Genomic DNA, 25,171 nt, shown 5'->3' on the forward strand with positions numbered 1-25,171 from the left:
AGGAACTACTCAATGTTTATTGGATTTGTCTTACACAATGCCCCTCCCTCAACACAAAGTCTACTTACAAGGAAAACTGCACCCATTTTATCTAGCACTGTACTTCTTAAAGTTCATATAGTTAATCAATGTGTGCTGTGTTCATATTTAATTACACATAAAGGCAAAAGGCCTGATTGTTACACCCCTTACATCAGTGTAAAATAGGGATAACTCACCTGAACAAAACAGATGAATCAGGCTACATTTTTTTAAATTACAATTGGCATCTATGCCCCTTAACCTCTGGAGACTAGGGCAGATCTACCCTACAAATAACCATACCCCTAACCAACATGTCTATGCTGGTGCAAAAAACAAACATAACAAACCCTGTGTAGATTCAGCTATACTAGCAACACAGATAGGGTGACCAGATGTCCTGATTTTATAGGGACAGTCCTGATATTTAGGGATTTTTCTTATACAGTTCTTATTCCCCCTAAACACAGCCTTGTGCCAGCATAGTTTGTCATACAGGGGAGGTGGTTTAACCACATCTGCAAAATAACTTGTTTTGCCAGTACATGTTGTGTTTTCGCTAGAGGCTTTGGCTGTCTGGCTATACTGGAATAGCTGTACCAGCAAACCTTTGTAGTGTAGATTAGCCACTAGCGCTCATATCCCACTTCAGACAAGAGTGAAGCTCTTCTGGTTGGTCTAGATCTTATCCTCGGTCAACATTTTTCTGTCATAGAACTACCCCGCAATTTGGCATAATTGTCAGTCTCTTCCTGTTTTGAATTGGGACTTTAATACATTGAAGTGTGGGGAAGCTTACACAACACAAGCCTGTCTGAACTACAGCTTTGTCCAGACCCATTTGTTAACTTAAGAGTTATTTCTTCCTAAATGGAAGCCTTTTCACAACCCAGTCATTTAGCAAAGAAGTAAAATGCACAGTAAAATTGAATTATCCTGTTACCTTCAGAACAATATGGTAAATGACATATAGTCAAAATACATAAAGAGACTAACCTTAATTCCACTACCTGCCAACACTTCAGTCTCTTAAAAAAGACACATTATTCTGAACCAGTCACAAGCTCCAGCTGGCAATCTGATACTGAGGGGCCAATACTTTTTTATCCAAGACTTGGTGGCAAGCATTTTTGGAGTAGACTTTCACAGCTTTCCCTTTACAAAAAGAAGTAAAAAGTGGACAGTGGCCCTTTGTCCACAACTTCACTAGACAATGGGGAGAAGCAGGTGAAGAGAAATACTACTTCTCAAACTCAGGTCAACTAACCCTTTCCATTTTTTGGCCTTTCTGTGCCTGTCTTTTACATTATAAATTCCTTAGGAAAGCGACTGTGTTAATAACATGTCATCACTTAACACAATGACAATATGCTGCAAACTTTAGTTTTAATAGTGTGCTTCAAATGAATTCCTAACTTAGTTAGGCCTAAACTTGGACCAAACGATGTTATAAATGCATTAAGGAACTATGCTGTAGTGGTATGCATTTATAGCCCAGTTTGGTCCCACCATCTACAAACGCAATCCATGTTATAAGATGGCAGCAGCACTGCCATAGTTAAACACAGTACCATTTAGCATAGATGGGGCATAAGACTGCATGAAGATATTTCTTAGGGCCTGTCCACCCTACTGTCTTTGCAACCAGTTTATGGCATAGTCATCTGACCCAAATTACAACAGGCACAATTTTGTTCACATGGTAGGTTTTCCCACAGCACAGTCATGTAACACACCTAATCAGGTAGTGCGCAGGGACTGCCCCAGGATCTCAAGGCATGCACCTCTGCCTGAGCTCAAGGATCCAGTCCATTAGCACAGAGCCAGTAGGAAACTCAAACTTCTCTATGCAGCCTAGTTACAAGAGGACAAAAAGCTACATTGATACTGTGGATTACATGTGCACAAACCAATTTTGTGAGTTTGTAGCCCATGGGTGAATGTTATACATCCCCTTTGTGCCCAATTCACAGAGGATATGAGTAATTAAAAGCTCCTAATTACAGAACTTTAGCTCTATCTGGAGCAGCTCATGCTCTTAGTGCTGAAGCTTCTGGTTCCATGCCTAGTGTGTCAGCCAAGAGGGCATCCATCACATGGCCACAATTACATTGCTGGCGAACTATGTTTCTATCAGTACATTGAGGAAAAATCTGGGCAGTTGTGACATAATGCCTAAGAAAGGTACAGACTGCCTGGAAGATGTGCCCTCCAAGCAGCATCAATAACATATGGTTCAATGGATTCCGGGAAGGCCTGCTGCACACAGAGCTGGGAGGAAAGAGGACTAGGCAAACCGGTTACACAAGAATAATGATGGGGTCCAGTCTGTACAGCAAATTAACAGTATTATGAACTAGTTTCAGGAAGATAATCCAATTCTAGCCCAGGACTCTTAGAGAAAGGGATGCCACGTAGCTACCATGGTCCGTGACAGAGTATTCACCATGTTGCATGTGAATCCAAAGGTATTACAAGCTTAGTAGCAGGGCCGGCTTTAGGCCAATTCCACCAATTCCCCTGAATCGGGCCCTGCGCCCAGTGGCAGAGCCGCCAGGGGGTGGGGCAAGTGGCCAAGAATCCCTTCCCTGGCTAGAGGCTCCTTTTAAATTTTTAGTCACCCAGCAGCACTCTGGGTCTTTGGCGGCAGGTCTTTCACTTGTTCCGGGTCTTCAGCAGCACTTCGGCGTCAGGTCCTTCAGTGCCGCCGAAGACCTGGAGCGAGTGAAGGACCTGCCGCCGAAGACTTGGCGCGCTGCCTGGTGAGTAAAAGCGCCCCGTGTTTTTTACGTGTTTTTTTTTTTTTAGTCATCCCTGCCGGGGCTCCGTCGAAACTGTTCAAATCGGGCCCCACACTTCCTAAAGCTGGCCCTGCTTAGTAGTGTAGACAGAACCTAAGTAGTTCAGACCTAAATTGCATTTGGAGCTAGACTGTAACTTTACAATCTGTTCTGACCTGAATAAAGGGCAGGGTGTAGCTGCTCTGCCGCAGGAGCGGACCTGAGAACAAACCATGACTCATGATTTCTCCCCTCCCCCCTTGCTCTGGGGAAGGAGTAAGCTAATTCAGTTTTTCATGGAGCCCTTGGTTCCTCCCTAGCTGCTTGAGTAGCAAAGGGTTGGGGTGTGGGGGTGGAGCCAACTCCATGCTTCCTCTTCAGCTACCTATTTGCAGCAGGTTGTGTCACACCAGTAGCCAGGGTGCTCCCCAGAGAGTCATAATTTGAGCAGGCTTAAGCAGGAGATTGAGAACGACCCTATACCATTTTGCTCCCCAGAGAGGCCTAGTAAGGGCTATGACTACATAACCTTTGGTGCTCAGTTACTCTAACTGATGCTCACTAAAATAGTAAAAGCAATTCCAATGAATTTTGTGTTTCATTCTGAAGCTGCTATAGCCAAAGATCTATTTCCTCAGCACACCTGTTTTGTCAGAGAGCCTCACTAGAGCAGTCTTCAAAACTCACCAATATTAAAACCTGGGGGAGGCAAAATATTTGCATTGTGAGTTCACACAGAATCCTTCACACAAAGATGTAGCCCTTTATCCATCTTTCTTTACATGTGACATTTCTTTTCCCACCCCCACACTTGAGCACATTCATCAGGTGGGAAAGTTACAGTTGGACAGAACCTACAGGGACAAAAATACATAAAATTCTACTCTGAGACCAACACCTACACTCTACTTCACCCATTCGGTAGCTCTCTGGGCACATCTACACGGCAGCCCTAAGCTGACCAATGGTAGGTTGACTTACAGCCATCACAGTAAGTGATGTCCACACTACCCTCTCTGTCAGTGGTGCGCATCCTCACCAGGAGTGCTTCCACTGACTGAAGAGGGGCAGCACTGAGGGCTGGGAGCCCATCTGTCCCCTGGCTTTTTCCTCTCCTGCCGACAGCACTGTCCCCATCAGCGTTTTTTTTGGTGAAACTTATGTTGATCAGGGAGGTGGGGGACCCTCACCCCCTGACAAGTTTCACTGAAAAAAGTGCTAGTGTAGACAAAGGGTTCTAAAACTGGGGATCTCAGGGGGTTGCAAGGTTATTATGGGTCATGAGTTCATGCCACCCAGCTAGTCAGCAAGTCACTATGAAAAGTGATATTAACAAATATACTTGTTAAATATAAAGAAGTATAATTTATAAACAGAGGCTTGCTGGGTGAAAGGGGCTGCCAGTACAAAGTTTGAGAACCACTGGTGCAGACGAAGCCTTAAATAATGGAGTGTCTACACACTGCATTGCCCTCATTACATTGACATAAGCCCTACAACTCTCGTGGAGGTGGTAGAGATGTCTGTGCAGTAAGGCACTTACATCAGCGGGACAAAGGTGTATTGTATACTAACCTAATTAAGTAAGCTGCCTTAGGTCAACTTGTGTAGTGTAGACCAGGCCTCAGACACCTTAATTTGGTAATGAAGTGCCCACAAGTTTTCACCTAGTGATCTGCCTTGAATAGAGCTGTAGCCAGCAGTCTCCAACACTGTTTGCAGACTTGATTTTAAAAGGTGTAATTGCAGGCTTGAAGACCACCAGCTGGAAAAATGCTGTTGAACAGTTCACTGGCTCATGAGTCAGAGTTACAAGATGAGCATTAATAAGAGCCAAGGATGGGTAGAATGTTACCTAGGGTAAGGCAAGCTCTTCTTCATCCTTCCTCCACAGAGAGAGGTTTCTAAGGCCTGGTCTACAGTAGAAAATTAGGTTGGTTTAACTGTCCGTCGGACTGTGAAAAATCCATAATTAAGCTGAACCAAATCCCTGTGTAGACAGCGTTGTGTTGACGGAAAAACTCTTCTGTCAAACTAGCTCCCACCTCTTGAAGAGGTAGATTATCTACATGCATGGAGGCAGAGGTAGTTTCTACACTGAAGTGCTACAGCAGCACATTTTAAGTGTAGACAAACCCTAAGTAAATATCCATCAGCATAACCCTACAAATCAGCAGACTTCAGTAGCTGTTCCAGTGTTTGTTCCTGTAAAGGAGGCTGTCATGGGTACAAAACAGCATTGGTTTTGCTGTAACCAAAAATCCATTTACCACACAAAAATAGGGTTTTGAGAATTACATATAGCCTGCATTCCTCGAATAGGCACATGGAAAAATAGCCATTTAGCTCTCTGCTCAAACTGTTAGCATTATTTCTTAGAGTGAAAAAATCCCCCACTGTTGATCAAAATGCTAGTGCCCTAAGCCATACAAAGTTCCCCCCACCACGTCTGAAAGTTTTTTTTTAAAATTGCCGTTTAAAAGAGTGTCTCAAGGCTTTGCTCTTTTTAAAACATGGAATGTTTGCTAAAGGGCAGAACAGAAATAAATTATTGTGCCTCAATACACTTAGAATAGACACCCCACAGTATGAAAGCCTAGTCAAACCAGTTGAGAATCAACCCACATCATTGGCCTCCCTAGTGTACACAGCCAACTCCTTCCCTCCCAAGGACATCTTAGGGGAGGAATGAATTGAGGATTTCTAAATCCTCTGCAATGAGGCGTATATATAGCTCCTGGCTGCCATCAGGGCCTGACTTAAACCTCATTGGAAAGACTCCCATTCATTTTAGTGCACTTTGGATCCAATGCTTAAAGAGTTGGAGGACTAGCATGACTCAGAAAATTCTGGGTCCTGCTCCTCAAGTGTGGGAATATAGACTCACCTTAGAACTATGGTGAACTATGGCTTTAAAATGGATTTGGGACATTGGCATGAGCAGGCCCAAAGCATGTGACCAGAAAGAGACCAGGAGAATGTTAAACTTAGTGTCCCTCCAGAATACCAGTGTTATCTTACTTGAGGCTTGGCCTGAAGTAACAAATAAGTTAATTGGATACTAGGTGCAATAAATGCCTATATAAAACTCCATCTGATCTTAGCTAACACCTGATAATTGGCAATGAAATTACTTGTGTTTAAAGGCTATAAAAAAGTAAACTCTCAAATAATTCATTGCTAGCACTGACCTGATCAAGTTGGAGTTCACCAAAACAGGTCTAAAGGCCATGACTTTAGTCAGTTTAAGTATCCTATCAAATGCTGTTTAGAGGTAATAAATTAATGTATTACCTTTTAGGGATATTTAGAGCAATTATATAAATAACCATAAACTCCTTTATTAAATCCAAAGGCTAAATAGTAAACTAGTGTCATGGTAATACCCTGCATAAATAATAATTCCAACATCAGGAGGTGGGGGTAAATAAGTGAGCCAGTTACTTCTCCCCCACTGTTTTTTCAAATCTTTGCAAGAGCAGAACAGTAGCCCTCTACATAAGGAGGCAGTGCAAACTGAAATCAACTACTGTAATGATCCCTGTTATGTGATAGCAGCACAACAGCATGTAAAACTGACCAAAGTGAACTGGTGCCAGGAATTAGCCTCTTAGTCACACTCCTCTAGGTTACATGCTATTACATGGTATAATACTGCCAAATGAAACCACCTGAACTACTCAGCATGGAAGGGAAGCTGGCAGAGAACCCAAGTTAGTGTCATCAGTGCTTCCAAGCTTTCCTGGAAGCAAGGTTTTTATAAAGAAAGCACAAACAGGGGCATGCAAAGAATCAAGCAAGGGAATGGAAGCAGAAGTGGAATGGTGGGAAATAAAGAGGTGCATGAAAGTAGAGAGACAGATATGAGTCACAGAAGTTGTGTCTTCCTAGTCCCGTATAATGCAAACACTAGAAGGTAAACAGAAGGGATGCATAGGACCAGCTATTATGTACATATCTGCCTCTTCTGCAACCCCACCCCCAATTTCCTTTCACTAGCTAGCTCCCTCTTACACACCTCCCAGATTTACTGAAGCCTGCCAGAAACCCACCTAATTTAAACAATCTAACATTTAGGGAAGGGTTTTTTTGGGCAATTAAAAAACATCTTGATATTTTTAATTAATGGCCTGATTTTCACAGGTGCTAGGATTCTGCAGCTCCCATGATCATTAGTGGGATCTAAGGGCAGTCAGGACCTCTGTAAATCAGGCCATAAATGTGTAGTAAAGGTACATAATCTTATCAGAGTTGTTTTTTCTCAGTGTAATGTGCTGGTGGAGTTGAGCAACAGCAGATAGATGTTATGTAATGTTTTGATTTATGGTATTGTAGTTTTATATAAGTATATGGAGAACATGCAAATGTAAAGCTATAGTGTATAGCCAGAAGCATGTGCAGTTTAGTGGATTTTTTTCCTAAACAAATGATGTTGAGACCTGTGGCCTTAATCCTGCAATTGGATCTGACAAGACAGAACAATATGGAAGCTAATGGAACTTTGGCAGAGCCTGTGCTCTCCTAATGTAGATAAGGGACTGTTAGAATATATTGAAAAATAATCTCTTGAATAGGAAATAGGTTTTAGGTTTTTCCTTCTGTATACAGCTAGTTTCCCCTTTACAAGGATATCTCTGGCAATTAAGGAGCTAAGTTAAGTTCAGTGGGCAGTAGAGGAAGACTTGCACAATAGCAGTGAAATGACTAGATCTCTTAAGTTCATTTCCAGACTATAACAAGTGAGTTTTCTTGAAGTTGCATAGGGAAAAAAATGGAGGGGGGGGGGTTGTTAACTGGAATTCCATGGGTTATTTTCAACCTTCTTCAAAATAGCTTTCTGCTTAGGAATTGTTTGGGGCTTGAAAATAGTTCTCAGCATATCAAAACCATGGAATAGTTGCAGTGTGCTAGCTCAGGATGTATCCATACCATCTTGTGTGGTCAGCCTATTACATTGAGAGCTAGAGAGTAACACTAGATCACTACTTGGCTAGGGGACCTTTCTAAACCAGTCAATTCAAAGTAATAATGTTGACAAGTCAGCATTTAGCACTCTTCCTGCTGCTTCAAATCATCTGGCTTGGACTTAAAGGAGGTACAGATAAAGATAAGGCATGGGGCATGTGCTATTTTTTCCTGGGGGCAAGTGTTAATTGATAGTGAGGGCAAGCTTCATGTTTAGAAGTCACATATCACCTGTATCACTCTCCCTGAAGTTTCTATTGGATAACATTGTAATGAGCTGACTTGCATGTGTTCTGTCTCTTAGAAGGAAAAGAACTTCACTATACAGGATAATCCCTCTGCTACAAACATTCTCATCTAGCTAAAGTGAGAGGGGCTTGAGTTCTAGATCAGGAAGATCTCAGTTGTATACCCATTGCTACCAGGAAGTTCCTAGTAAGGGTCTGCTGAAGCAGTAACAGCTATTAAGTTCCTAGAAATCCTAAGATTTGCAGTATATTTTACTGCCTATTCTGTCACAACTGGTAGTGAACTGAGGAGAAAGACACGTCCATGATACATGAAGAGATTCTTCTGTAGTTAAAGCACCGTGGTATCCTTAAGCTGAAAGACACAAGATAATTAGTTCAATTCTAGCATCTGACAACTATATTTAAAAACTTTAAACAAAGGTTTTTCCCATGCAAGATAAATTATAGCTAGTCAAGTATCAGAGGGGTAGCTGTGTTAGTCTAGATCTGTAAAAAGCAACAGTCCTGTGGCACTTTATAGACTTAACAGACATATTGGAGCACAAGCTTTTGTGGGCAAATATCCACTTCATCAGATGCATGTCAGAAATCAAAGCTTTTTCTGAAGTTTTACTTCCAAAATATGCCATTTTTCATTTTGATTTAATGTCAGTTCCATTTTTTTTGGCATGTGTGTTTTCAGTATTCCCTTTTCCCCCACTAAAAAAAAAAGGGCAGAGGAGAAATGATAGGGAAGAGGCAGCAGCTAAAGAAGTTTGTTAAAATACCTCTTCTCAGTTTTACAACTGGTAAAAAAAAAAAAAAATTAATTTGTTCTCTTCCCTGCCTTTTTCAGTTTCCAAAAACCAAACTGTCAGTTCAGGTTGATTTAAAACTTTGTTTCAAAATTTCCTGGTGAGAAAACTGACATTGTCCCTTGGACACTTTCCAACTAAAATGTTACAGAAAAGACTGAGCAGCTCTAACTCCAAATTCTATGTTCCTTTGGTATCTGGGATAAAGGACTCTGCACTTTAGACTTGGCCCACAAATGAGCTGACTGTGTGTGGGTTGGTTTGGGTTTTTTTTTGTTTTTTTTAAAGTAGCTGTTCCTGTATTTTTTTTTTTTAAACTTTTATATACCCAACAGCTGCATCTACCGTGGCCAAGTTACAATTCAAGTAGGAACCACAATCACTGAATTTTCTATTTTTGTGCACATAAGTCTCATCTGGGAGCTACTAAGTTACATTGGGTGTGGATCTGCTTTATTACATGAGCCTGCAGTGAATTGTTACAATTCACAAAACAAGGATTTCCTGAAAGGCAATGTAAGATTTTCATTCTGAAGAGCTGCAGTCTCATACTTGCATTTCTACAGATGAACCTGGTTATGTAGATTTCTGCTTACGTTTTCATCTTAACCTCCTTCCTGCAAAGCCAGGAAGGAAGAGATTATACCTGTCCAAATGCCTTTGTTTCCTTCCCAGAAAGGCTCTACCTCCACAGACCATTTTGTTCCATTTTTGTTCTATTCAGAAGAGTATGCTCACCAGAAACTTGAAGTTTTGTTTTCAAGGACACTTTCTTCAGCTGCTCAGTCAGATGAAAGATATGGACTACCGCAGTGGTTTTCAAAGTTTGGGTCACAACCCAGTACTAGGTCACAGAATGCAAGGCACTGGGTCACCTTGTTCAGCGCCCAGGGACCCTGGTGGCCGGGCAGTTAAAACTAGTAGTCCTTACCTGTTCTGACACCATGCTGTGCCCTGGAAGCAGCCAACAGGCCCAGCTCATAGGCAGGTGAGCCATGGAGCTGCATGTGCTACCCCCACCCAGAGCACCAGCTCCACACTCCCACTGGTTGGTTCCTGGAGCTGGGGGGGAGGCAGGGGAAAGAGGCATGGAGTGCCTGCAGGTGAGAGCTGGGCAGAACTGCTTGTGCGCCTCTGCCTGGGAGCTGGACCTGCTGGCTACTTCCAGGGCACAGCATGGTCTGTGGTGCCAGGACAGGCGAGAGGCCTGCCTCTGCACCCCAGCTGTGCCACTGAGCAGGAGCTGCTGGCAGTAAGCCCGCATCCCAAACCCAGAGCCTCTCATCCCCAGGCCAGAGCCCTGACCCCCTTCTGCACCCATCATCCCCAGTCCCACCTGAGCCTGCACCACCTGTCCCCAGCTCCCTCTCACACCCCAAGCCCCTCATCCCCAGCTCCGTTGGGTTGTGGACATCAATTTTATTCAACTGGATCACCAGAAAAAAAAGTTTGAAAACCACTAGACTACAGTCACTTTCACAATTGTGACAGTCTGAAGTGTCTTCAAATCATAAAAGGTTAGATTACACTAACAGTGCAAGTACAGGCAAACATAATTGGGGCTGAGGTGTTGTACAGACACCGGAATGAGTTTACTGATAAAAGCAGTATTAGAATAGACAAAGGATTCACCTACTTATTTTGAGAAGTGTCAAGCTCCATCTTCAACTACAGAACCACTTGAAAACTTACCATGTTATCTAAAATAACAGCACTTCCACTATTGCAGCACCATCTCCTGCAACACTACAGAGTCAGCACTACAGTGTCAGCATGTGAGCCTGTTGTGTAACTTGGAACTATACTCTTAGTGACTGAAAACACAGAAATTCTAGAAATCACTTCACAGATGCACAGTGTGACATGTATAAGTGAAACTTCTGAAGGCCATGGCAAATTGTGATGAATGAACATCACAGATGGCTGCAGACTGACAGTAACAAAGACTGGAAAGCTCCACACTGGTGGGGGGAAAAAGTGTATTATGTAATATAATAAAATCTGTTCTATACCACTTTTCATGCACCAGACTTACAAGCCAACTTGATATTGCAAATGCCTCGTGCTTTAAGTTGGCCTTCCCTGGCAATTACTGTGACAAGAGCATCAACCTTCTATGTCTGCGTGGGAAGAGGAAACCTATTTTCTTTAGGCAAAGAAAACATTGGAATCAAAGTAAATTGTATATTCATAAAAATAGGGGACAGCAGTGAAGGTGTACAAGCAGGCTTCCCACACATCATCCACTGAAGAAAGGTTTCTAGAATCTGCCCACCACACTTCGCTGTTTGCTGGTCAGGAAGTCGTAAAGATGAAAAAGCTGGCTGATTCATCTCTGACAATGTTAGCAGATAACATACAGAATAGTCTTTCACAGAAGGCAAATCAAACATTATCTAAGTACTCCATCAAAATACTTACCACTTTTGCTTAATATGAAGAGGTTCCAGCTGCACAGATCTAGGCCAGATTTAATTTGAAAAGCTTAGACAGCTGTTCTTCTGCAATTATATATCCCCCCCACCTTCTTTAAAAAAACAACAACAAAAAATACTAATTTCTCCTCCTTAGCACAAATAATTCCAGCAGATACTGACTCAGGCAGTGAAGAAACTAGGAAAAGAATGCAGCACTTGGTAAAACTGCTTTTTGTAACATCCACATACATCTGAAAGAGGAACCATGAGGCGTAAGACACATCTTTGCCATTTTGATCTAACAACATACACCACGTCATTTACCTTTTCTTCAGTTACCAACACAGCAATATTTTTATTTGACTCCAGCTAAAATTAAGGCCTAAAGTGCATCCCCTCCCCTCCATCAATCCCAACTGGCAGTTTTGTAGGAGGAAGGAAGAAGGCAGAGTGTTGGCTCAAAATTCTGAGCATGGGTACCTGCAGCTTTAAAAAAAAAAAAAAGAAGCAGCAGAGGAGGGACAATTGCATTCCATTTCCTCAGTATCAGTATATCCTGAAAGAGAACAAATTTAATAAGTGCCTGATAAAGTTACCCAAGAAATCCATGTTTTTTGTACAAAGACTTCTGACCATGCCCAGTCCCTCCCGCTGTAGTGCTCACACTATGGCAAGCAGGCAGGATAATACTACCAGTTGCTATCAGGAAGGCCCATCTTGAACAGATGCCTGATGGGCTGCTCTTGGAAGCAGATACAGCACAAGTTTTTTTTCTTTCCCCCATTAAAAAAAAAACAAACAAAAAAACCCCCACACCTCTCTGACACCACTTTACATGGTGTGGTATGCCAACCCAATAAGGGATTCTTAATGATTTAAAGGGGACCTCTGGAACTGCCACCCTCACTTGCTGTGAGAAAGCAGAGCGATCACCTGCATCCCTGATGGCCTCTTTAGCCACCAAGAAGCTGAGAACAGGACCCAAAGCAACTATTGTCCCTTCCAGGAACTGTACAATCACAGGAGTCTGAGTGCAGGCAGGGCCTCCTTCCTGCATGGTAAAAAACAAAGAACACTCTGGACCCCTAATTAACAGATACTATGAACACTGCCTTTGAGGGGAACTAGCACTGTCCACCCTAAAGCATGCAACAGTGGGCCAAATATTAGAAGGAACCTGTGCTTGAAGCAGGAAGTCTCACAAATACCCTACCTCTAACTTCCCTTTCCTAAGCAAGCTAATAAAGAAGCCTCCCTAAAATGCTCAACTGCAATCACCACCTGGATGAAGAACAGCTGATTAAAGCTGAATCCAGTCAAGCCTGAGACTGCTGGAAGGAAGAGGGAAAATGTCTTCAGGGAACTGATCCCATGCACAGCATTGGGAACCTGTGCCCTCAGATGACGTTGTCCGTTGCCTTGGTGTCTTTAAGGACTCCGCAGTGTTACTAAATGCCCGAGCAGGTCCGGTGGGGAAAACACCTACTTCCATCGATGAAGGGCGGGACCATCGCACCATCTCCCCCGGGACGGAGGCCTAGCCACGCATCTGTGAAACCCAAGCTCGATTAGTGCAACTCATCATAGCTGGCAACGAAGCCCCGCTCCCGGAAGAAGCGCGGCGCAGCACCGACCACAGCAGCGTCGAGTCACCGCTCGCCCCGCGCCCTCCCCCGCTCCCACCACACCCCGTCAGCTCGAGGTTTCTGCCCCCGCGGCCGCAGCGGGCGAGGCCCGGAGCCCGAGCTAGACTGAAACCTGGGCCTGACCCCCGCCGAGCTCGCGCCTTCGCCTCGCTGTACCCGGGGGGGGGCGCGCGGAGCCGGCCTCGCGCGCTCCCCTCCCGCCGCAGCAACCGGCCGGGGCGGCGCCTCCCGCTGGGCCTGCAGGCGCCGAGGCGCGGGCCCCCCGGCACCGCGCCACGCGGGCACCGCAGCCCCCGCGCCCTCCACCGCCGCGCGGCGGGCTCCCGGGTGCCGCCCCGCCCCGCGGGGGCAGCCATGGAGCCAGGCCCCGGGCCGCCTCCCCCGCTCGCTCACCCGCGGGCGTCGCTCTCGTGCGCCACAGGCCCCGGGCCGCTGCCGTCCGCGGGACACACGGAGCCGGTCGCTGCGGGGGCTCCCTCGGGGCCGTTCTGCGCACGCGCCTACTCAGCAGCCACCCCCCCTCCCCCGAGGTCGACCCCTCCGCAGGGGGGGCTTAATCACGCCGCACCGTCCACGCTGGGGGAGGGGACGATAACCGAACGCATTGCGGGGTCTGCTGGCCGCCGCGCCCACCCGTCCGTCCGTCCGTCCGGCGGGAGAAGAGGCGCGACCCCCTCCCCTCGCGGTTTCCTGCCTTTCCTTACTCGCCCCTGAGCATTCAGCTCCCGCCCGCCCCTTGCCGACATTTTAATCCGATTTCCCGGCCGCTCCTCCGAGCTAACGGCGAACCCACACCACCAACATGGCCGCCGAGCTCGCTCTCTCCGTTCCCTCCCCCCCACCGCACACCCAGTTTTCTCTGCGGCTGCGCGGCGCAGAACCTTATAGGAGTTGTAGTTCTCCATGCACCCGGGGCTTGCGGCTAGAGACGGGAGCGAACTACACATTCCAGAATGCCGCACTGTCGATCTTAAGGAGCCAATGGGCGGCTTCCCCCCTCCTACCTCCCACCCTGGACATAAGGATGATGTCATTGCAAAACAAGCAAGGGAGGTCTCTGCCCTGCAATTCATTGTGCTACGCTATAGCCTCCTCCCCCTGCTGCTGAAGCGCTAGGGCAGTGACTAAATCCCCAGCAAAGGGGAGGGGGGGACCATATAGACATCCCAAGGGAGCTGCAAGCCCTACCCCATGTCTAGGTGATTGAATCCCACGTTGTGTCTTGTTTTATGGTCTCGCAGGGGAAGGGGAAAAATCCCAAATCCAGGTGAGTTCTGTGATTTCTTGCAATCAACTTGTCTGTAATACGTATTTTTAAGTCAGAAAAGTGCAGTTGATGAGGGGAGGTTCTGTGCAGGGCTATTTGTGGGGGCATGGGTACCACTGCAAAAAAAACCCCACAACACCCCTCCGGTTTTTTTTTTCTGTGCACTGAGTTGTCTATAAGCTTGATTATTATTTGTTGGAGGGGCGGTTGCGTGTGAAAAATCCTTACAGAGCTAGACTTGCCTGCAGAACGATTATCAGACAGTGTTGATTGCCCTTCATATACAGATGTTGGAGGGGGTGTGTGTCTGGTGTGGAGGGGAAGAAGCAATTGAGATGTGGATTTATTTTAGTTTGGTGCCTTTTAAAAAAAAATGTTTGATGCATTTCAAAAGAGCTGATTTATAGGGGAATAAGATAGTGACTTAATTTAATTTTGGAATACTTTATTGCCTTTTTTTCTTGTGTTTAAGAGAACAAACGGATGATATATATATTAAATAGCAGACTTACTACATTATGAAATGCTCTCTTTCCCTTTCCATACACCTTCAGGATAACGTATTAGAAATAGCCACAGTAGTAGGCTCAATCGTTGTGCATTTATTTTTATTTTTACACACATAACACCCACTTCACATTTCTCTGTCAGGATTCTTTTTATCCAGTCACAGGATGTTTAAGTCTGATTTGTTTTTATTAAGAATATTCTCTTTTTTAAATATGGTTAATTCTGAGTGTCACTGAGTTGTCTGAAAAAGTGAACATCTGTAGATCTTTTTTTAAAAACTCCATTGCAACTTTCAGCATACAGTAACAAATAATAAGTAGTAATTGTATTGAACTTCCCTGGGATACAGTAACAAATAACTGGAGGGAATCCTGGTACAATTTACCATCTCAATGATGAAAATAGCAGCAAATGTGATTGACCTTAATTTGCTATTGCTTAATGATGCCAAGGTGCTATGAGATATCTGGGACTGGTGATGGAAAAGGGGTGGGGGGGAAATGTGGTTTTGGGCCGGGGCTATGGTGGGTTTTTGTTAGATCCATTCCTTGCCTCTTTCAGGGGAAAAAGTGACTTGAGTTGTGTAACTGGCTCTTAGCAATTTCAACTATTTCAGATTTATTTTTGAGTAGTGTGAGTGAATATATACTTTTAACCCAACAGCTGGACTAAATGCTATAGACAGATGTACCCAATCTTAACTATTGAGCTATCTTTTTGTGATCCACTTGGTTTTTCTGATGTCATAAATAGAAGAAATGTGAGTGTTTTTAAAATTAACTCTGGAATCCAACACCACTTCACAATGCAGTCCTCATTTTCTTTAGAGACAGTGCAGAGGGATGTGGGTCCTTTCCCCAGTTCTCTCCTTAGCTCTGTGGGGAAAGTCACTTGCTTGCTTCAGTTTCCTCATCTGTAAAATGGGGATAATGCCTGCTTTTGTTAAATACTTTGAGATGTTTGCTGAATAGTGCTACCATAACAAGTTGCAAAATATTACAGTATTTATTCTTTTCTAAAACTATATAATCACTGCAATTACAAGTATACTCCAGAGAAATCTACTTTCTGTTATATAATACAATATTAGCAGCGCACACACAGCTTTGCTTCACTGCAGAATTTGCAGCATCTCCCATCTGGTCCCTTCAAAGTTCATCTACTCCAAGGATTGAATCTCTTTGGGGCACAGGAAGTGTGTGTGCAACTGAGCTGATTTTTTCCCCCACTGCTGCATATTTGCTTCTGCGTTACTCTTGTGTAACTGAGACTGTTTTGTCCTCTGGCAGACTTTCCTTGGAATTGCAATGCTAAGGGATGTGTGACATGAGTGCAATGTGGACAATGAAACTCCCTGTTTCTTTTGATTAAAGTGTTTGTAAACACTAACACAATAGTTATGGAGTCAATGTGTAATGCAGAGAGCATTTTATATGATCTTATCTTGCAACTAAATTCCTGAGGGGTAAACATTCCTCAGCTAAATCTCCTCGTATTTTTTTTTTATCTCTTCTTTTCCTTCCTTCCTTACTTGTTGTTGCCAAGTTAAAGGAGAGGAACAGCAGTGCATGCAGTCCAGTTGCCTTTTGTTTTTTAGACTTTTATTTCCTGGAATGGCGTCCCTTTCCCCCTCTTTTTTTGGTCAAGGGAGTCAGTGCGTAATTTAATATACGACTTCTCCTGTTGGCTATAAGAGAGGAACCTTTACAGCAGTGATTTTGTAGGCTATGAAGAGCAAGCGCTGGAACTGCAGTGATAGTTTGAAAGTGTATTCTGTAAATTAATGATATGTAAATTATGAGAAACCTATATAGCAGGGGATTTGTGTGTGTGTATGGGGGGGGGTACTACAGTCCCTTGTCTAAATACTGTGCCTATATATTTATGCCCATCTTTCATTCTTATTTATTGTTTTCATATATGCTTGTTTAATCATGTTGCTGTATTAATGAATTTCTCTAAATAGTAATGAGTTTGTCTAAAGTGTTAGCACTCTGGTGCTATACTATAATATAGCAATAATTAGAGTTAAAATGCACTTAAGAAATTCAGACACCAAGTAGCATGCAGGCAAATGCAGTATTCACCAGGATGTGCTGCAGTTTTTGCCTTGCAGTAACAGAAATGTAAAAAGACTTGAAAGTGGGCATTCAGGAGGTCATCTGTCACCATAAATGAGAAACAAGGTGGGTGAGGTAATATCTTTTATTGGACCATCTTCTGTTGGTGAGAGAGACAAGCTTTGAGCTTGATCCAGTAAAAGACATTACCTCACCCACCTTGTGTCTCTAATATCCTGGAACTGACACTATTACAACTACAGGTCTGTCGCATCTTACGCTGGGGTTACGTTCTGCAGTCAGCGCGTAAAGCGAAAATCGCGTATAGTCAAAATTACATGGAGTGTAATGGTGGGCGGAATCACCTGCACTATTGGTACAGTATTAAAATTGTTCTTTTTCTCTTTTTTTGTTTTTGCCTACCACGTAAAGCTGAAATCGCGCATGTTAAATGCGCGTAAGATGCGACAGACCTGTACACTGCATACTACCATGAATGAGCAAAGTCAAGAACTGTCAGGTCATTCCTCCTAAATAGCTGGTTTGTAGGAACTTCACATTTATTTAACTTACGTCCTGATCCCACAAAGACTTAGGCATGTGCATTTACTCATGCAAATAATCCCACTAGATTTAATGGGACTACTTCTGTGAACAAAGTTATGCACAAGTGCACATGATTGCAAGATGAAGGCCTTATTTGCTAAGCATCAGCAATGAGGTATACACTGTGTTGGAGGCAAAGTAAGATGGTCCTTAACTGCAAGTGCTTTGGGACGGGGGAGGTCCCAGTCCCACACTGGGATCTACTAGCATGCACACATTCTGAATCCTACCCCGATGTGGAATTGGGGTCTAAAATACAGACACAAATAAGAGAAAGCGGACTTGGAGACCCAAGGAAAGTGTTGATATAGATTTTTTTTCAAGTTTGGCTCTTTCTGTCTTCTCCTCTGCTACAATGCTGGGTGAGAGAAGTTATTTGACTCACTTAGGCTAGTGTGGTGGGGGGACTTGTGGGAGAAAAGAGCCTTTAGGAAAGATTTGAATGAAGAGAACTTGGTGCACTGGGACTTAAGTGGTTATTCATATAGGGGCCACTTGGAAGAAGATGAGAAAAATGAAGAGGGTGCTGGTGTGCCTTTTTCTAGTGTTCCTCCCATGAAACAAGGTTTTTTTTCTCCATTTTTTTTTTGACCAATGTAGCTCACTTGTGAGTGTGTATTACATGTCCCATTCTCCTCCCCTCCCCCTAGTGCACATGAAATGAATCACGTACAGCTTGAGTGAGGGAGTCTTGCCTCTTTAATTGAAGCTGTAGCAACTCTTGCTTTTTGTTCTGGAAGTTCCCAGTTCAGTCTGAAGTGTGTTTAGTCAAGATGGCATCTGTCACTGGGAACTTCAGTCATCTGGTGTAACGGTACGTAATGGTCTGTCTTACGCAGATTTATCTGCAGCTGTATTGTTTGTGTGCCAGGTGACCACTTTTTTTTTTCTCATAAAATAAAATTAAATGAACAGTTACAACAGGCCTGATTCCACAGTTGATTTGGGAATAATCATTTTTGTTTTTAGTGGAAGAATTGCTTCTTTAGTAAATGGGTCCTAAAATATGAAAGCAAATGTTGCTATTAATAGTTGCAGAAGTGGCAGTCAGAAAATGTGTCTGAACCTAGCTGGCTCCCACAGGTGTGGTTTGTTTTTTGTGTATGTCCAGATTACATGGATGTATGTGGCAATGTGAAAGCTAGAGAAAGTATGCATCATAATATAAGTGTATGGATTATAGTAGGACAGGAATTGCATAGGCTGGTACAAGATAGGTTAAAACTGGGAGTAATGGGATAACATCTAAATCTGGGAAAATTGGGGCTGGATATCAGGCAAAACCTCTGAGAGCGATACTTACTTTTTGAGATTATTCCATTCTCGTAAGTGGTGACAGCTCCATTACTAAATTACTAACTCAGTTGGAGAAAGTGTGAAAAGTAGATTATAGGAACCATTCTGCATTGGTTGGGGGGCATGGACTAGATGACCTAAAAGAGCCTTTTTAGTGTCCAATTTCTATTATATCATCCTGCAGTAAGTAAGTTAGTCAATTATTGACATAACTGGTGAGAGAAATTGTGCTGGTTTTTAATGCATGTTTTATAGTATCAAACATTGTTCTGTCATGTTTGTGATCTAAACGTTTCCTGGACTATGATGCCTTTCAATTGGACCATGCTTTAAGTTTAAGTGAAATCGAACAAATCGAGGCAAATACATCCCTGATATAACTCCGTTTAATTCATTACAATTACACAAGCGATCAGTTTGGCCCATTAAAATCAATGTTACTATTTAAACATAATTAGGCTTGGAAGGATTTGATTTTTATTGGTAAATGTTGGTTGATGTAGATTTCACCACACACAAGAAAAAACATTTCCATTGATAAGTGAAATTTACAAATAGGCAAAATAAGAAAAATGGTGCTTGCAAACTTAAAGTTTGATTTAAGGCTGTTTTCTTTGTATATTGTGATGTGATGTTGACAATTTGTGTTTGTTGTATATTGTTGTATATTGTATATTGTATTGTTGTATATTGTATTGTATATTGTGATGTGATGTTGACAATTTGTGTTTTTTAATGGTTATGAAATTTTAATGTCTTGAATCTCAGTGTCTACTGTCATTAAATAATTATCTGACCCCTTCTATTGTCTGACCCTCCATAACAATACCCCAGCTCCAGTGTAGACGTACTCATGTGAGGGGCCCGTGCAAACTAAGTGTGTGGGGACTGTGTTGTAATGTGACTTGGCCTTGCCTGTGTAGGTGGGACCACATGGTGGGATTAACAGTGAACCATGCTACTCAGTCATGCTTCGGTCCTGTTAAAGATGGGGGTAGCATACATCCAGTTTGTGTACTTTGCCTGGAGCAGAAATATTTTCCTCTAGCTTATTGTATTTAGTCATATTAAATTCAACAATAAGTTTCCTGTACTGAGACCTCTTTTTTCCTTGGAAGACGAGGGGATTGGGGAAAGCTATGTTGGCTTGGAAAAAAAAGATCTTTTGTGTGGCTTTTCAAGAGGCCGTCTGTCTCCCACAGAATGAGCACTGCAGGTAAAAAACAGCATCTCAGACACAAACATGTACAAGACTCAAATAGTCCTCCAGTAACTGTCCTAATTAAAGACACAATAGCAGAATGGAGTATTGATGCAAGCCCCTAGTAGTTGGACCCACCAATGAACATGTTTTGATAACAAAGTCACAGTCTCCTTCAGGAAAACTAAATTGTGCTTTTTAAAGTCCTTGTTAGTGCAGAATATGTACTATGCAAAAATGTCACTAATCCAAAGTGCAATGTGCATCTATAAAAAGGGAGCCGAGTTTCTCAGTGTGAATTCATCTCTCCTGCGTGGAAGCACCAAAGAATTCCAAGACCCTACAGAATAGTAAGAGGCCTTCACTTAACTTTATTTGTGAACACTGAAGAAAATCTTGTCTTATGTATTTACCACCCTCACCTGATATTGGAGAGGGATGACTGTGTAACAGCCTCCTGTATGAACATTCAGTGAAGCTTGAAACTCAGACCTTCAGAGCCATAGAACAGACATTTATCACTTGAGCTAAAGGAGTTACCTCCATTAACCAGTAGCAATAGTAAGGTGTTTGACCAGCCACAGGGTGGGGATGTGACACATGCTCTGCCAGTGTGTTACACCTTGACTTCCATTCTGTTTCTCTACCTTGCTTTGCAGTAAAGAAGCACTTTCCCATTTTCCCCTTAAATATTTAAATTCAAGTAGCCAGTAAATTTAGAATGTACTGAGGGCTGTGTTACAGAATCCCGAGAGAGGTCATGGAGAGGGACTTCTGGTTGAATATGTTTGAGTTAGGAATGAGGATTGTGACAAAAATATACCATTTTAATCCCTCACCCCCCTGGAATATTGCTATTGAACCATATTGCTGCACTAATCTGGGGTGCAGTGAGGCAGCTGCCTGGGGTACTCAGACAGTCATGTAGGGTGCCACATCTGAGGAGTCACTGGTGGAACAGCATCATCCATAATAGCTGAGAGGCCAGTATCAAACTGCTCCCTCCCTGTTGTGGAGTTTTACCTTCGTGATTCTTTCTTGTTCCCATTCTATTATAGTGCCCTTGTTTATATATAGTGATGTGCAGCAAGCTCCTTTGGAGCCTCAGATACTCGAGTGCAAATGATTCTGTGTTATGTTAAGAAATGGATGAGCATAAATGGAGACATCAGTTTGGAGGTAGAAGTAACACCAATAGGGAATAGGGTGGCACTCTGCTCCTGCTGTCAAACTCTGTTGGACTCTTCAGAAATATGGCAGAGATCCTTATTCAGGTGTTTAGACTAGCAACTACAATTTAAAGGTGAATTCCTGTCTTCAAATCGACACATGTTCAAAGAGTTAATGATAGAGACCCTGTCAGGTTAAACATCATGATTTTATTTAAAAGCAGATTCTCTTAAAACCGAGGTTCTAAATAACCCCTTGGATTATGAAAAAAGAACAGGAGTACTTGTGGCACCTTAGAGACTAACAAATTTATTTGAGCATAAACTTTCGTTGGCTACAGCCTACTTCATTGGATGCATAGAATGGAATATATTGTAAGGATATTTATATACATACAGAGAACATGGAAAGGTAGCAGTTGCCCTACCAATTCGAAGAGGCTAATTAATGAAGATGAGCAATTATCAGCAGGAAGAAAAAAAACGTTTGTAGGGATAATCAAGGTGGCCCATTTCAGGCAGTTTGACAAGAAGGTGCGAGGATACTTAACATGGGGGAAACAGATTCAATGTGTGTAATGGCTCAGCCATTCCCAGTCTCTATTCAAGCCTAAGTTGATAGTATCTAGTTTGCATATTAATTCAAGTTCAGCAGTTTCTCGCTAGAGTCTGTTTTTGAAGCTTTTCTGTTGCAGGATTGCCACCTTTAAGTCTGTTACTGAGTGGCCAGAGAGGTTGAAGTGTTTCCTGCTGGTTTTTGAATGTTATGATTCCTGATGTCAGATCTGTGTCCATTTTATTCTTTTGCGTAGAGACTGTCCGGTTTGGCCAATGTACATGGCAGAGGGGCATTGCTGGCACATGATAGCATATACCACATTGGTAGATGTGCAGGTGAATGAGCCCCTGATGGCTGGCTGATGTGATTAGGTCCTATGATGATGTCACTTGAATAGATATGTGGACAGAGCTGGCATCGGGCTTTGTTGCAAGGATAGGTTCCTGGGTTAGTGTTTTTGTTCTGTGGCGTGTGGTTGCTGGTGAGTATTCGCTTCAGGTTGGAGGGCTGTCTGTAAGCGAGGACAGGTCTGTCTCCCAAGATCTGAGAGAGTGAGGGATCATCTTTCAGGATAGGTTGTAGATCTTTGATGATGCGCTGGAAAGGTTTTAGTTGGGGGCTGAAGGTGACGGCTAGTGGCGTTCTGTTATTTTCTTTGTTGGGCCTGTCCTGTAGTAGGTGACTTCTGGGTACTCTTCTGGCTCTGTCAATCTGTTTTTTTCACTTCAGCGGGTGGGTACTATAGTTTTAAGAATGCTTGATAGAGATCTTGTAGGTGCTTGTCTCTGTCTGAGGGATTGGAGCAAATGCAGTTGTATCTTAGAGCTTGGCTCTAGACAATGGATCATGTGGTGTGTCCTGGATGGAAGCTGGAGGCATGTAGGTAAGTATAGCGGTTTGTAGGTTTCTGGTATAGGGTGTATTTATGTGACCTTCGCTTATTAGCACAGTAGTGTCCAGGAAATGGACTGCTTGTGTGAATTGGTGTAGGCTGAGGTTGATGGTGGGATAGAAATTGTTGAAATCATGGTGGAATTCCTCAAGGGCTTCTTTTCCATGGGTCCAGATGATGAAGATGTCATCAATGTAGCCAAGTAGAGTAGGGGCGTTAGGGGACGAGAGCTAAGGATTATAAAATTGGAAAATTAATAAAGAAAATGTACACTTCATTATATTATATAATTTATCAATTTCTGAGCTTGAATAATGAAACAAATCAAGTAGTTTAATATTTTGTTTTATGGTAAAGTGTATATGTGTAGCAAAATCAATTTTATGGTACAAAACCAGTTTCAGGGACAGGGTCAGACTCAGGGCTCTCTCTAGTGGTACTCAGCTTTTGGGTTCTGGTACGCAGTGCTATAACTAGGTTGCGAAGATATTTATTAAAATAGCTACTTAAATTTAAAGGGTGTGTGTGGAGAAGTAAGGCAAAAATTCTGTGGGTCTTATTATAAAAGTTTTCTTATAAAACCTGAGTTCTGGGATAGTGACCTAATGGAATCCCTTTGTAGGTCTCCTGCAAAGAATAAAACATTGGGTTTACCCTCCTTTGCTGCTTTCTAGTGAGTGAAGAGAGATTTAAATTCAGTTCATTTTTTCATATTAGAAATTCAGGCTTTGTCTATCCTGAAACACTGAAGATGACAGGAGAACTGATAGGATTGTGACATCTCATGTGTCCTAAAATCTCCTTAATCTGAATAATCAACAGGTGAAATGACGTTTTTCTTCAGATGGTTTAAAATTTTATCTTGTGTGGGTTTTTTGTTTTTCTTTTTTGCTAACAGCCATTTAATAATAAATGGTTGGGCTGAAAAAGCTTTCCTTACACATTTTAGCTCTTCAGTAGATCTTCCAGCAGAAGCTGTTGATTCCTGCTTTGACATTGCTGATACTTCAAGGTGAAAATCAAGCATGGTTTTTGTTTTTAATATGTGAAGGAAGGGGGGAATATTTCAGACTTTTGGTACCTCATGAGAAAAGGTAGGAGAAATAACATTTCCCTTTTCTTTTTGCAGCTCCCCTTTAAGTGCATGCTTATGTGTGTCTTCAGAGAAAAAAAGGTGCTGGCTAACATGAGTAAGTAAAATTAGGTAAAATCCTAGTGAAGACAAGGCAGTTTGTAGTGTCACTAGTATTTTACCTCATGTTAATTACCACTTGTTGGTAAGAACACCTTCCCCCCCCCCCCCCCCAACCCCAACCCTAACCCTCCACAAGGCCTTGTAAGTTGTATTTCTCAATAGTGCAACAATGGGCTAATTCTTGACTCCAGATTTTCAGTCATGCCTCCCATGTTTCTGATAGTGGAACTTTAGAAGAGGAAGTGCTTTCACTAAAAAAGGGGTCATTTTTATCTGCTAACTGAAAACAGCGTAAGTGAAGCAAATTTCAGCAGCATCAGTTATTTCTCCTCTTAGGTGGAATCAGAGAATATCAGGGTTGGAAGGAACCTCAGGAGGTCATCTAGTCCAACCCCCTGCTCAAAGCAGGGCCAGTCTCCAGACAGATTTTTACCCCAGTTTCCTAAATGGCCCCCTCAAGGATTGAACTCACAACCCTGGGTTTAGTAGGCCAATGTTCAAACCACTGAGCTATCCCTCCATCCATCCTCTATAGTCTCCTCATATGGTAGCTAGTAGGGAGACAACTGGGTGCCTGTAACTTTTACATATATATATATATATATATATATATCTGGTATGTAAAATTCCCCAATTAAAATATAGGTGCTTGAGAATATTATGTAGGTTTAGGGCATTTCCTGGAGGATTTTGGATCTTTACACAAAAAATTACTTTGGCGCATTGAGACTGTTTGTGTTGCACATCCAAGAAACCTGAGATTTCAAGAGTTGGCATATACATTTTGTTAAAAAAAAATTAGTAATGGATGTTATTTCAAGGGAAACTATGCTCATTTTCTTCATCACGGGATTTTTTCACACTTCCAAACCATGGTAATATCTTTCAGCATGAATAGAGGGTGTGTGTATGTGTATGTGTGTGTGTGTGTACATACACAAATTTGCATTAACTATTGAACTTTCAGACTAATGAACAGAATGAGTAGAAATTTCTGTTAACTGTCTTGAAAAGAAAAGTGTGAACACCTAACCAAATGGAAATTGCTTTATCTGAACTGTGAGACCAAAGCTGCTGCTTGTGACATGTGATTTGTTGTGATATGTGACTTGTGTTTAAAACATTTACACCCCATGCTCAGCTCTTAAAGGATAATTGCTCCCGTGTTAATTTGTGACTCTCTCAACGTGAAGTGCATTGTGGGTCTGGGTAATAATCAGTCACCCCCAAATTATTGTTTTTTAAAAATAGAATAGGGGGAGAAACTCCTAGGGCTCCATTTCTCCCCACCTGACCCCTGCTTCAGTATAATAGCTTAAGTACAGACTTAAACAAATAGATCCATATTCAGGTGTTGAAAAACTCCCGCTATACCTTCAAACCCAAAGACGAAACTTCTTAGCATCGGCCTTGTCTGCGCTAGCAAGTTAACCAGTAAAAAAATTCTGTCGTCATTGTGCCACCACAAAACTCTTTCAGCAGAGCACCTACGCAGTTGGCCACTTGCATGGGTGGATTGTGCCCGCATGGTCTCAAAATGTA

At 42.7% G+C, this 25,171-nt stretch overlaps 1 protein-coding gene and 1 long non-coding RNA gene across 3 annotated transcripts in view; one reads left to right on the forward strand and one right to left on the reverse strand.

Moving 5' to 3' along the window:
• Positions 1-10,213: 10,213 nt before the first annotated feature.
• Positions 10,214-13,700, reverse strand: LOC123372588. Its single transcript, XR_006580356.1, has 3 exons — positions 13,579-13,700; positions 12,510-12,777; positions 10,214-11,784 (listed from the first exon to the last, which is right to left on the reverse strand). It is a non-coding gene; the product is annotated as an uncharacterized LOC123372588 (long non-coding RNA).
• The window catches only part of RAB30 (RAB30, member RAS oncogene family), a 66,423-nt gene continuing 54,854 nt past the window's right edge, over positions 13,603-25,171 (forward strand). Inside the window, exons 1-2 of one of the 2 annotated variants that reach the window (XM_045020784.1) lie at positions 13,603-14,141; positions 23,564-23,624. The gene's annotated coding sequence lies outside the window, so the exon portion shown is untranslated. The remainder of the gene's footprint in view (positions 14,142-23,563; positions 23,625-25,171) is intronic. The other variant, XM_045020771.1, reaches the window with a different exon arrangement.

Source organism: Mauremys mutica, chromosome 1 (assembly GCF_020497125.1).
Source record: "Mauremys mutica isolate MM-2020 ecotype Southern chromosome 1, ASM2049712v1, whole genome shotgun sequence".
Taxonomy (NCBI): Eukaryota; Metazoa; Chordata; order Testudines; family Geoemydidae; genus Mauremys; species Mauremys mutica.